Here is a 14,567-nt window from a genome sequence, read left to right on the forward strand (position 1 = left end):
TGGAGATGGAAATCTAGGACAGATAAAGCTGACTTTTTCTGGTAACATTAGCATTCTGTCACAAATTTACCTACTCTTAAATTTCTGATTATCTCTGAATCAACCTACCCCCAGTAAGTAAACTTGATAATAATACTATAATAATAATAAAAAAGAAAAACAAACTTACAAGGTAGAAAAAAATACCCTAAACCTTGCATTTATGAGACTATCAAAGAACTGGGTATTTATAAGCCATGAGCAGAGTAGGGACATACTTTTTATTTTTTCTTTAATTTTGTTTATGTTGTGGGTTAAAATATACAGCATCTCAATTTCAAGGTCTCCAAGGAGACAAGGAAAAAACATGCTCCTCTTTCAATCACACAGATAAAATGTTGGAAAACGTAAACTTCAACAAAAATTTGAGGAGGTAATCTTTGGGAGATGATCTGGAAATCATTTTGACAGAGATCTCAATTTTCTAATCTGCTACACTGGGAGTGACATAAATTGACAAATTATGTTCTTTTGTGATTTTGACAACATTGTAACTTCGTAAAGAAGCACTAGAGAAATTACAGACTCTGTTATTGATCAGCTCAGTGAAGATGCCACCAAAATGAAACAGGAACTGTGAAAGATTTATGCACAATTTTCAATAACTATTTGTCTGCTACAGAGTAGCTCTGTAGGATTCAACCTATGCTGGCTCAGGTGGACAAAGCTACTTTGTCGTTCCAAAAATATAGCACAGTCCATACATAAATCTGTAAGAGGATCAAATAACATAAGCAAATAATTGAATGAAGGATTATGTTTTTACCAGATGACTTCACAGTGGCAAAACTAGGAAATTAGGAAATGGAAGAAAGAAGCAAGAACCCATGCTTATGCTTAAATATTAGAAGAATAAAACCAAACCTTATTTTAAATTACTCTGAGATTAAAGAAAAAGTCTAATTAACTTAGCAAATATTTGTGCTGACTCAGGCTAGCTGCAATCCTGGAGGGGAGAAAAGGCCTCTGAGTATTACCAACCTCCAGGCTCACGTGCTTAGTCAACAGGGAAAGATTGTGCTTTCAGAAGGGCACAGCCCTGGCAGGGAGAAGGGAAGCTCTTAGCAAAGACATGTGCTGAGAGTGGGATAGGAGTGACAGAGCAAGGATCTCAGAGGTAGAAAAGGCCAGACTGAACTCCACGGAGTTGGACACTGTCTCTATTTCTCTATTTTATGTATTGAGTATATATATCTATGTTTGGACTAGATGATATTAAAGGTTTTTTTCCCTAATTAATTTTGCAATTCCATACATACTGTTCAGCATAAAATATGTACATCTCACTATATGTAGTTGCCTTTGAACACAAGCCACTTTTGATTGCTTGTGACAATTCATTTCTGAGTGCCCTGATGCTGCAGGCTCACATATAGCAGCATTTGTTTACATGTACCATGTGCTTATTCTTTCTTACTAGGCATGTAAGTCCCATTACCCTAAGAGAATACATCATTTTGTCCTCCTTCGCATATTCTGTTTCCATCTGAAGCTCAAATATGGGGGCAGGGGTAGACTGCAGTGGGGTACAGCACAGAGGGAAATCTAGTCTTGCTTATTTCCATCACTGGAAAAAAAAAGCCAGCAGCAGGATACTTTGTAAAACAAGCTTTCCCTGTGAAATTTCTGCCTACTGCAGATTCAGCTGGCAGCCTGAGGCTTGAAACAAACTTCTCAATTTCTAACATGCTTCTTCAGAAAGCTGCTGCACATCAGTTTCCAAACCTGTGTGAGACATACAAACTGTCTTTTCTGTTTTCTTATTTTTCATGTCAAACGTTATTGAATTATTCAAATCTGAAAATACACACCAGAAAGGTACACTTGCCTCTTTACAGTGCTGTTTAATCATTTACCAAACACACTTGATGCTGGAAGTTAATTACGCCACAACTTGTACTTTTAGGTCTTAATTCCACCATTTTGGAATTCTCTAAGAGCTAAACAATCTGGATCCTTCCTGGATACTTTTGAAACCCTCTCCCAGTGTTGTGACACACTGAAACAGCCAACATGGGGTAAGAGATCCTAGTAATTCTTTAAGATTTCTCCAACAAGTTACTAAAAATTTTGTGAAACATAGACCAAAAGAAAAAGTGTCCCAGGGCTTCTTCTGCCATATTCTCAAACTTCCTGAAGTATGTGTCTCCCTTTGCTATTCCTACTTGGCACTCTGGGACACTCAAAATCATTCTTTCATCATAGCATTCTTAATTACTTTCTCTATATAAAGATATGTAATTTAAATATATATTTAAATATGCAAAATAGAAAGCTTGTGGATAATGATAATGATAACTAAAAGTAATGATAACTAAAAGTATCAGTGCTTTCCACTAGTTAAATTTTGTTCTGTGTCCAGAACAAATTGTATAGATGGTGGAACTTGCTATTTCCATGAATGAATGGCAGATCTCAAGGATGACCCCAAGTTCATTTTAGGCTAAGTGAATTTTTACTTATCTTCACATATAAAGATAACTATAATTCATTGAAGATAACTTCCAGTACACAAAAGCACAGATGCCTGACATTAGTTTGGAAAAGGGATAAAAATTATCACCAAGGGGAAAGGCATATTTCCACAGCATAACACATTCAAGGATCTTCAGCATCTAAGTAAAACAGACATTTGTTTTAGCCAAGTGCTCAGATTCAAGAGAGCATGTCTTTGGCAGACCTCCATGACAAAACACAGCTTTACAGGATCACACTTTCAGATTATTAGTGTGTAAGAGCACCCACTGGACAAGTCTCATCAAGCTTTTTATCTCCTGTCTATCAGTAGCTGCCATACTAAATTTTCTATACCATATGTGCAATATAGAACTGCAGCTTGCAGAACATTTGGAGATGCTCAACGTTTAGCTTGCAGCAAGTGCAGCCTGTCAATAATCCACGTTACTCTGAGTGGAGCATCAACAGATTAAAACATTCCTCAATTATGCCACACACCACAACAGACTATAACAGCTGTGAAGGAGCCATTGTGTCACTATTAAGTGTTTTGTCATGGTCTGTCAGATAATACTAAGGAAAATTCAAGTCTGTAGATTGCTGCTAAGATAAAATGAAACAAATCATTCAAATACATATAAAATTTCCTTGTGAAAGATTTACATGCAAAATTCCTCTTGGTGTTATGGGAATTAGCTCTATGAATCCCCCACACACTTATGGCAGCGGGATAGGCACTTGTGAAAGTGTGGCAACAAAAGCTTTGGAGATTTGTTATTGAATGAGCATTGAGCATTTACTGGTAGGTAGGCTTGTTGGTTCTTTTCTTTGACTGAAATAGCAAGCTGTTTTAAATCCATTCATACTCACACCCAAAGGGCACTGGTATTTAGCTTGCAACACTTCAACCAAGTAATTTCTCTCTCCTTGCCCTCTAATACCTCCTTTGAAAAGCATGCATAGTCCTAAACCTCTCATGCTCCTTCATTCTAAGTATAAAAAAAAACATTTCTAAATGGGTGTATACAAACTTAATTGTACCGTGTTAATTCTCAGGTCTTCCAGCAGTGAGAGGATTTCCTGACACTTAACAAAAACCAGGCCAGCTGTAGTGGCCTTACACCAAAAAAGCATATCCATCATAGCAGGACAAGCAGCTCTGCCAGCATGAGGTTTGTAGAAAGTACAGGTTGTACTGGTAGGTTTTTATGAGCCTTTAACTGGTCCCACAGAAGAAAGCCATTGAGAGCTATTAGAAATGCCAAAGCAGAGAACCCAAAGTCATTCCCGCAATGCCTGTGAATCCTCTAAGAATACCACTTCAAAGGATATGAAAATACGTCTTCTCACAGGCAAATATCATTCCTGGGAAGAATTCAGCAGTATTAAAAGATTTACCTCCTGGTCCTGTCTTTGCTGTTTCAGAAACAAGAAAACCCCCTATGTAAACAAGTTTTTTACATGAGAAAATTCTGAGCTAGTTCTTGATGACCTTGTTCATACTCCTTCCCTTTCAATTTATTCCTTTAGGTATTAATCTACTACATTGGTTCATTTCAGAAGCCTCCAATGAGACTTAAAAATCATATGGCACCTCTAATGTTTTATTTCTCCTTTAGCCAGATGGTCACACGTTACAGCCCACTCTATTTAGATTCACACAAAACCAAAATAAATCTTGTGCATTGTGCTCACTTTACATAGCACACAGTCTTATGAGAAACTGAACTAAGGTAAGATATCCTTAGGGTGCTGTTCTATACCAGAATCAACATGGCAGGACATTTTACCAAGTCTGGAACTCACATTGGGTTAGAAGTAACACTGGGTGGTTTGATTTGGGCATCTATTACTACAAGCTTGTGTTTCCTTTCAACAAAGTTTGTGCTAAGTCTTTCCATTCAATTTTATGCAAACCAAACACAAATATGTCACCTCATTTTAACTTGCACATTTTTGATTCATGAGAACAATAGAAACAAGAAAGTTAGTTGCCAAGAGCAGTCTAACAACGCTAGACTGTCAGAAAACACATTAAATTAGAAGTTTGTATAGTTTCTGGCCTCACATAACAAAGCAGAGAACAGCTTTGGCTGCAGGGCCATTCTAATACAGAAAGATGTGTTTTAATAATGGATGCAAAGTATTTTATCAGCACAGCAAGGAGGGATGAGGGTGGGAAGATGATGAATGACTTAAAATTCTGCAGGGGGTTTCAACTGATGTAGTTGTTTAGAAAGATGCCATGCTCTGTCACACTGCTTTCCCCTTTCTCCAGGCTATAATGAATTGAGTGCAGCTAGGGAATCATAACCTCATGCAAGAGCACAGCATGGTCTTATCTATCTTTAAGATCTAGTGCTTTGCTATCTCCAGTCATGTGGCATCAGCTCAGAAGATGAATTTTTTCAAAAGAACCAAGTCAGAGTCTAGACCCTTTGCCTGCAAGGATTGCTGTTTGGATTAATAATCAGAATATGACCTTTCCACTGTTCTCAGAGAGAGAGTCTATAAGGACATGCCCAATTTGCTTCCAGACTCTTTACCTGCCTTGCAAAACAACAGGACCTTTTCATTTACTACCTCAAAGCTAAATATTCAAGGGACTAATTATCTATAATTAGCATTCAAGGAATGGTACCAACTACACTAATCTTACATGCTTTTGTTCAAAGACTTTCTTCTCTTCATGAAACAACTAAAGTGCCCTTGTCTCTTCTGCAATTTATTTCATGGCAGTGTTCTACCTAATGCCTAACCTAGATACTGACCCTTAATATCAGCATTAAAAGCAGTTGAACTTATATGTATGTGCATCTTCTGTTTATGACCATTTCACATCATTGCCAGTGATTCCAGAAATACCCATTTATATTTTGCTTTCTCTGGTACCCACTTAAAACAAAATAAAAGCCAAAACTTCAAAAAGAAATTCTAAGTAATTTTTAGTAAGACTCTCCCAGAGGTGTTCCAAGGAAACAGCTGAAAAGATACAAGAAAATTAACTTTGGAATGTATAATCAAAGAGGCAATTTGACATACAGTACCTTGGAGCATGTCACTATCAAATGACATGCAACACTCCTAATAAATAACAAGCTGCAAATGCTGCAGTTAAAGCATACAGGCATTAGATAAAATATTAAACCAGAGGTAAAAAAATGGTACTTGGTCTTTAGCATCAGCAAACCACAGGAACACCAAGTCTTGCCCACAACATGTATCAGGGACTTCACAGAGCACATACTGAATGCAGATCCGGGTGTCATTATATGGCATCTCATTCAGCTGCAAATTGGAGCAAAACAGCAGATTCTGAGTCACAAAACACAGCCCTATTAGCAAATTCAACAGGAAATATCCAGGAGGTCAAAATCAAAGATGACAGTTTAACAGTATTGGAGAAGGAATGATGTAAATTTCAGGTGGATTTTCATTGCAAGACCTGGGAGCTACAGTAAAAGCTGAATTACAAACAGGTTAGAGATGGAGAGAAACTATAATGGAGAGAGCCTGAGCTGCCACTGCTGCTTGTGCAAATAAGTACATACTTCAGTCTTTCACCCCAGCAGGGAATCTGATTCCTGGCCTTCCTGAAAGCAGATCCAGCCCATTATCTCCTTTGTACATTTGTCTTGCAGAAAGTGCATGAACAACACAGAATCTCTCCTAACAGGTTGTGCTTTTGAGGGTCTAAAAAGCCACAAAGCTGGCAATTCTCCGAATACACTGTTTTCAATGGCTTTGAATACAGCAGAGGAGGCAGCAGCATTTCATCTATTGAACAGTTAAAGGCCATTTATTACAATTTTTTGGAAAACACATGCTTATATTAGATTCCAGGGAGTAAAAGGATGTGTTGACAAAGGGCACACTTATTAGAGGAGACTTAATTGCATACTTAACCTTAGGTACATGCTGTTTCAATGGCAAATAAAAATATGCCAAGCATTTTGTATTTTTCAGAACAAGGGCCAAAGGCAATAGAAGAACCAAACTCTCAACAGAGAGAAAGCTTTTCTTTTTCTCTCATTTCATCATGGCTAAAGCAACCTCTAGGTGCCCTCAGATTAGAATATCTGCATAATAATAAACAAGATGTTTTACAGAAGAGGAGCTCTGTTCCCTGCAGTCCCAGTTGTCCCACCCACCCATCTGCATATAAACTGCATTCTTACACATCTCAATGGCAAAACAAATGTCCTTATAACTAGTGGGCAATACTTAGTAAAAATTATGTTGTAGTTTACCTGTTTGCACCACACCTTTTTATCTCTATTTTGTTGCGCTTCCTATCAAATTTTGCCTTTCCTTCAAGTACAAGGCAAAGCAGCCTGTCACATTGAGGGAAATCCACTCCAATAATTTCCTGTTAACCAATATGCTCTCAGTAACTGCTGAAATCACAGGGGCTACAGGGACCTAAACTGTCCTCCAAGGTTTTAGAGGGAGATGATGCATGATTATGTATTGAAAACATCAATTTTGAGGGTAAAAAGAAACAAAACAAAGCAACATCTACATTCACTCAAGAGAAGAAAATCAAACTGGGAGAGAAGTCACAGCATTGATCTCTCCTCTGCTTGAACCTGACCACCACAATCATGTTCTAGAGTCAGCTCCCCAGACCCAGAGTCACTCTGCTGGTATTCAAAGTCTTTTATGAACTAGTTCCTAGGGAACTGAAGGGGATGAAAACTCAGCACACAGTCATGTCCATCGCCCTGAACCGACAAGGGACAGGGGTGGGTATTTAAGAGGAAGCCTATCCATTATCAAGGTACTAGAATTTTCCTCCTGGTGTGAGGAGGGAGGATGTGAACTGCTTATTTACAGATTAGACACTCTGTGAGCAAAGATCACGTCAGTGACCAAACAGAAATGAAAACAAACATTATGTGGGCAAGTAGTTGCAATCTAAGACAAAACAGGCAACATGTTTTCCTGGTTTGACAAAGCAGTTTCTTGGAGAGAAGAAGTAACAGTTCCTTTCTACATTGACCCACAGCTCCTGATAATCTGTGTGAAAGAAGCCGGAATACAATTCAAAACAGACATTCACAGAAGATAGGGAATTGGCACATTCATATTTGGCTATTCACCCATCATCAATCATCGGAATTGTTCCCATCTTCTCACCACATGCACTTTAGATTTAAACAAAACCTAAGGCTTAATCCCAGAAGACTGACTTTCTGAAGAACTCAGAAGAGAAGAATAAGAAAAGCTACCAAAGTGATAACCACATTTTTTTTGTTGTAGTCCCTCTCCCTTCATCTTCTGCTTATGCATGGGTTGTAAAAGCTCTGTGTGAATGTGTGACTGCAAACCCTCCCGAGACTGGCAGCTACAGAGCAGATGTGTGATGTTTATGCCTCCTCCTCTGGTAACACAGGAAACCTCTTGGCACAGCACTGTATTTACCACGGTCAAGCATTACATTGATATAATAAACAGGCATTTGAATCCTAGAAAAATAACTTAAGATCACAGCTATTTATCTGAGTGAATATTAATGATGTTTCTTCCTGTGACAATGCCAACCTGCGCTAAAAATAATGTATTCTCACCTCTTGCAATGCTGAGAACAGATACACAGACTGGAATTCCAGTGTGTGACAGGAGTTGTATTTTTATATTCTCAAAGGTACCAAAATATGGGAAACAGAATAACAAGGTAATATAAAGTAGCAATAATATTTGAGCCTATTTTTTTTTTTTTACAGTCAAAATAATACATAAATTCTACTTAATTCTATGAGAATTTTGATAAACAATCACATACTTCCTTTACAATTTCTGATGGGAAATGGAGGAAGAGAATCATGCTTTTGAAAGACACCCAAGACACCAACTCATGTCTTTTACATCTCCCAGTTGGGTGTGTATTTACCAATACCATTATACTCTCTTGTATTTTGAGACATCACAGAGAAGGAAAGATTTGCTTGCTCTTACCAGTCAGTCTTTTTTAAAGGATTACCTGACATTTGCATTTATTCTTGCATGTGTTATCAGCAGTGCTATTCAACTCTTCCATTGTGTCCATGTACTGTTCTAAGTTTACCATGAATGAATGGGCATATCATTTAATATAAAAAAAGACAGACAAAAAACCCGAAAACCCATTCCCAAAATGGTGAGAGAGGAAAGACTCTATTAATAATCCAGGCATTATTTTGCACTTTTCTGAAACAAGTCGAAACCATGCTTTAAGATAAAATGAAATTTTAAGGTTAAAAACCACAGATTATAGTGAGGAAAAAATCATAGTGTTTCTATCATCATGAAAGCATACATGAAGAATATGGAACAGAAAAAAAGGGTTAAGAAAAAAATTGTTTAAGAGAAGAATAATTTAAAAGTTTAAATGTGAAAGCTGGAACTGCAGCTTATCTGAACAATCTGAAGTTCCTACAACTAAACAACCAGACAAACAAACTACTACTGGTAAATTCCTAATCCCCTAACCTGAAAAAAAAATCTGTTCATGCTCTGAAAGTTCACTTAATAGATGACTGTGTACTTTGTAGTATTTAAGAAAAAATCTCAGACTTATGAGAGTAACTCTGAACATGTTTGATGGAACACAGAGTCTAATATATATTCTGACTGAAAGGTGATTAAGTAACTCATTTCAGATACTTCAGGGATGGATGCTGTAATAGGAAGTTTGACATTGATCAGAAAATGCTATGGTTTTATCAGTCAGAATAGCCGAGCTCTGCATCCCAACCAAGCAAGCTGAGCTCATGAATTGCATCTTCTGAGGGCAACTAAACAGAACCTGTAACCATGTGGATAACATCCCTGAATTGAAGACTAATTTAATAAGTTATGTAGTCCTCTTTCCAGGAGCCAGGCTGAACTGTAGATCTGATTTTGAAGAATTGCAGTATTTCATCGTCAAGCAAGTGGAAGGAATATTGTGAGTGACTTAAATCCCCATTTCAGGGGAGAAAGAAAAGCTTTCACATTGACATGTTACCATTTATGATATACTTAACTGCACTTTTCTTTCTAACAAAACTCAAGTACTAAAGAATAAAAGTACTGTCAATTTATGCCTCCACTAAGTGCTACTTTGTAAGGTTTTTTTCTTCTCTCAATGTTTTCCACTTGCTTAGTTCCAGATTCTGCTGCTAATACCTACATTCTGCATTTTGTCACATAAGGTACAAACATCAGCACCAACAGAAACAGGCCAACAAAACTATTCTTATAACAAATGCTTTCTAGTATTAGTGTCATGGGGTAGCTTTACCTTTAAGACAGCTTGGAGGGAGAGGAAGTTGAAGCTGCTGGTGGCTGATGGGAGTTTTTCCCTCCTGACCAATTATCAGTCATTTCCAAAAATTGACAGCAGATCTGCCATTAAAAAGTGAATTCAACTTATAAACACCCCCTTAAGAAGTGCAGACAGAATTCTCTTATTCTCTTTGGTTTCCGGCTTCTGAAGGGGTAACAAGGCTCTGTCTCGGCCTCCTCCCCCCTCTCCAGGCCGACAAGGCCGCGGGGTGGAGGGGGAAGAGAAGCAGCGCTGGTCAGCCGAGCTTGGTTTTCAGTTTTTGCTGCTAGACTGAAACTTAACACCATGAACTCTTGCAGTTTTCTTAAAGCTTTTAATTCTTTTACTACCTGGATAAACATACAGATTACTCCTTTTCTCAGAAAGACAGAGAGAGAGACAATCAACATAGAGGAGACATCATAGAACCACCAAAAACAGTGAAGAAAAGAGTTAAGTTTAAATAAGAGAGAATAAGGAGATGCTTTACAGCTGAAATATCTTTCTGTTAAAGCTATGGAGATGGACAATAATAGTATAAAAGGACTCCTTTAATTCATGATAAAAGTATTGGGAGGAATAAAGTATTCAAAGTGTAAGTTTTGAGCAAAAGAGAGAGAGTATTTGTGATACTGTGAGTTACTGGAATTGAGTAGAGTGAAGATTTTGAAGCTTTTGGGGGCAAAGAGAAAACTGTTTTCCAGGAAGGCTCACAGAGACAAATGAAGAAGACTTCTGCCTTTGAATGACTTATCCTTAAAAATAAAATCCCTAAACTCAGTGACCCATGCACACCTCAGAGAGATGTGAAATGGGAGGAGAAGATCTAATGACAGATTTCCGGGCAGCTGGCATTAGAGAAATAGAAAACTATGACAAAAAATAGTTTTCTAGTGAGAAACTCCATAAGCTAACAGAAAGAGACTTCTGTTTCTCAACAAAGACTGATGAAAAGACTGTAACAAGAATTGAGACTGTTTTTAACCACCAAAGTTCTAAAGTTATTTGTCTCTATGTTGTCACGTGTACAAAGAAATAGTTAAGATGTGGAAGATAAGGGAGTTTTCTGAAAGTTTATTCTGGTGTTCTTATTCTTGTAGTTTGTTAATAAACTGTCTTTATTCCTTTTAAGTTTTAAGCCTGTTTTGCTCTTGTTCTAATCCATATCTCACAACAATAAATAAGTAATTTTTTTAGTTACTGGTTTAAAACCACGACAATTAGGTTTTAAAACTTGTCTATACTCTTACCAAATTTCAAAATATGCTTTTAAGGACATCTATTTTATTGCAGTTTTCTCCCATGAAGTATGGATGCCTAAAAAATTTTGTTTCCATACACTAAGAAAGACCTTTCTATGAATTTTCTGTACATACAGAAAACTTTCAGATGACACCTTTTTCTCAGTGACAATTACAGAAATCAGTATATCACACGTGACTTTTCGAGACCCAACGCCAACCAGAAGCGTCTTTTTCCCCCCCACTTGGTAAACCTTTAAGTCTAGCTCAGAGAACACTAGGAATATTTTAATTAAAGCCTACTCTGTGTTACAAGCTGTCTTTACATGTAAATTCAAGGCTAACTGCTGAAAGTGGAAAAATATGCTTTAGAATATCTTTGATGTTTAAACAGCCAGTAAGGGTTAAAGCCTCTTTAAGCTATTTAATTGCAAATTGCAAAAAACTGCTTAATATCACTGCTATATATAGTAAGGTGTTTTATGCATAAATATGTCAAGGTCATTTGGTGCCATTACTAATATAAGAAGCCATTTCAGTATGAATGTTATTAATTGGAGGATTAATCAGTCATACAGCAATGCTTAAGCGACTTCTTCACAAACCTTGCAAATTCCAGGGTCATCTCTCCAAATATTTAAAAAGGACAATTACTTCTTTCCCCAGTTTACAAATCTTTCAAGGACACTAAGTCAGGTCCCACCTACCAACTTCTGAAGAATTTCTGCCTCCAAAGAGGAAATAGCTTCATAACTTCCAAACAACAAATAAAAGTGGCTCTAACTACCACTCTCTGTCCTCAGTATATTATTTCTTACACGTTACTAATCAGAATCCCTTACCTGTGATTTCATCATTGGAGTACATTCAATGTTATCTGCATTAGCTTGCCCACAACAAACTGAAAAAATCATATGTAGAAAAGCACCTTTAAACAGTGTACCATCTCCAGATGAACAAAAACCAAAATCTTACCTAATTATGGATGACAAGAAAACACCCACAATGACTGCAGTAATAAAAGATGCATTACAGAAAAAAATGAGGAAGGACTGAAACTTGGAGATGAAGAAACCAATATTAAGTCAAATAACAAGAAGAGAAGCTCTAACTTGAAAGTATTAAAAAATCTGCAGATATTAGAAATAAGTTATTTCAAGTAGTCCATCCTACTGCTACTGCAAACACCTTTAATTTAAACATTAATCTGGGATTTTCCCCTCAGTAGAGCAACATTCCCCAGCTAGAAAGCAAAGACCAGATTTAACTCTTCAGATATTGCAGTACAGCCCACATAAGTTCATATTCTTTCATGATGCCAATAGGCCTTGGGTTGCATCCTTTAGAAATATTAAATTACAGGTTTTCAACTCACTGAAAAATGAGTCATTAGGCAATATGCACAGTTCATAAACATTGGCAGCATCCACCCTGTAGAATTCAACCATCCCTGAGAAATTAAATTGGCATGATGTAACAATCATACCTTTAGATAAAATTTACATGAATTTTTACATACACACCTGTATGTCAAACTGTTGTTATTTCCCACTTTTTCCTCTTCTTGTCTGTTTATTCTTGTCTGTAACACCACAACACCTTCAAAACATACATACTCACAAAGGCTGGAGCTTCCAAAATAGTGTTTCAGCCCCTCTCTATGGGCAATCATGAAAATCCATGACTCTTCTGTAGGTGGCTTTAAATAACATCTCCCTTTCCTGCCACACAGCTGAGGGGAAGGTAAAAGGCAGGAGAGCAGAGCACAGCTCCTACTGTCAGACACACCTGGTGAGTCTGAGTCCCTCTGGCAATGCACAGGCTCTGTGTAAAATGAAGCAGCTGGCCCAAACTTGTGCTGGGACATTTTCTGGACAGGAAGATGCAGTACACGTGTGAACCCACCATTAACTCAATATGACAAGTGCTTTGAAAGGTTTCTTTGGTTTAAAGATTAAAATCCTTTTCCAAAATCCACACCTGAGCTCAATGCAGCAATCCATCTGCTGTTTTTGAGAGGAACTTCACCACATACAACCTGACCTAGAAGAGAACCAATACTGCCAGGGTGAGCCTGCTCTTTTTGGCCTGCTTTAATACATGACACCATGACATAAAGTGCCTTTTACCTCAGAAATAAGTTTGTTGGAGTTTTTTCCCCTGCCCATTTCACAACTACTTTTTATAGTACTTGAATCACAGCAAGACAGACAACTTAGATAAATTGGATCATAGCCAGTAAAACCCATCTCACAGCTGCTCTCTACCTCTGCAACAGAAACATCCTTCATCATAAGATCTGTTAAAATAAGCTGTCAATAAAAATTCTCTGCATTTATCTGGAAAAGAGTTGCTGGCAGAAAAGGCCAGTAGCAATAAAATCGGAGATAGGTTCTGCAGCATCAGTCAGCATTTAGTGAGGAAAAAGAATCAAACCACTGCCTTACATTTAATTAGGATTAGGTAGAAGAAAATATGTGGCAAAATAAATATTCAGTGTTTGAAAATCTCCTTAGCTCCACTAAGCTTTACACCTACTGGCACAGACTATAAGTAAGAGTACTTTTCTCTGGAAATGAAACACCATATACACTGATCTGGAAGAGAGAGGAAGGTGTTTACATCCTTATTAACATCCTGTACATCCCATCCAACATTTTCCTTTCAATGCAGTGCCATAGGGAAATATACTACCCTACCCTGAGCAGGCCATCAATTTCTACACAGAGAATGCCACCCCCTGATTTTGGATGTGGTACCTTGTTTAACTGCAGGCAACAAGCTGCACTGACTGGGTTACTCTAATGCTGGGTATTAAAGAGCAAACTATTTCTCTATGCACTGCACAGGAGTAACCTTAATAGTGAGTCTTGTTGCAACAGCACTATAAAAGTAATTTTACATCTAATGGAAATAAGGCCATGAGACGGTAAGTGAATTGTCCAGCCACAGGCAGAGCCAGGAGAAGAAAAGAGTTTTTCAATTCACAACCTGTTGTTGTCACTTCTAAACCATATTTTAATCTTCCTAATAGTCCATTATTGATCCACATACAGAAGTCCTGTCAAACTTCATATGCCTTAAGCAGAAAAGACAACACCAGCTGATCTTTATTGTCGTGAAGGTACTCCCTTGTCTAGATCTACTAAGAACAAAACAAGGTTCAAAACTATCCAGCACAAGGCACACACAGCTGAGGAAGAAGTGACTAATCTTCTACTCTCCCGAGGTTTAACAATACTTCTTTTCACTTACAGGAAAAAAAATACTTATATAGAATAACTAGAATTGCATCACTACTGCTTAGCTAAGACCTAGGAAAAGGAAAAAATATTACCCTCAAAACGTCAGTTAAAAAAAGAGACTATTTCATAACTTTGTTGTATCACATAAGCTTCTGAGGTCTCAAGAGCCGAGTAACATATCCACTGCACACAAATCATGTCAGAGCAGTTCAAATTGGATGGACAGAGGAGATCTGGTTCTTTAAAAAACAGATGGCTGAGCTGCATCTCTCTGTGTCTAAGTCCCAGTGAAGTCCT

General features: G+C 37.5%; 1 protein-coding gene across 7 annotated transcripts in view; it reads right to left on the reverse strand.

The window, feature by feature from the left end:
• GRID2 (glutamate ionotropic receptor delta type subunit 2) overlaps positions 1 to 14,567 on the reverse strand; it is a 672,274-nt gene that overhangs the window by 366,475 nt on the left and 291,232 nt on the right. The window contains exon 1 of one of the 7 annotated variants that reach the window (XM_086888570.1): positions 9,761 to 10,059. The exons of the other annotated variants lie outside the window; for them this stretch is intronic. The gene's annotated coding sequence lies outside the window, so the exon portion shown is untranslated. Of the gene's footprint in view, positions 1 to 9,760; positions 10,060 to 14,567 lie in introns of those variants that run through there. 7 annotated transcript variants of the gene reach the window in all.

Source organism: Cyanistes caeruleus, chromosome 5, assembly GCF_971803275.1.
Source record: "Cyanistes caeruleus chromosome 5, bCyaCae1.hap1.1, whole genome shotgun sequence".
NCBI lineage: Eukaryota > Metazoa > Chordata > Aves > Passeriformes > Paridae > Cyanistes > Cyanistes caeruleus.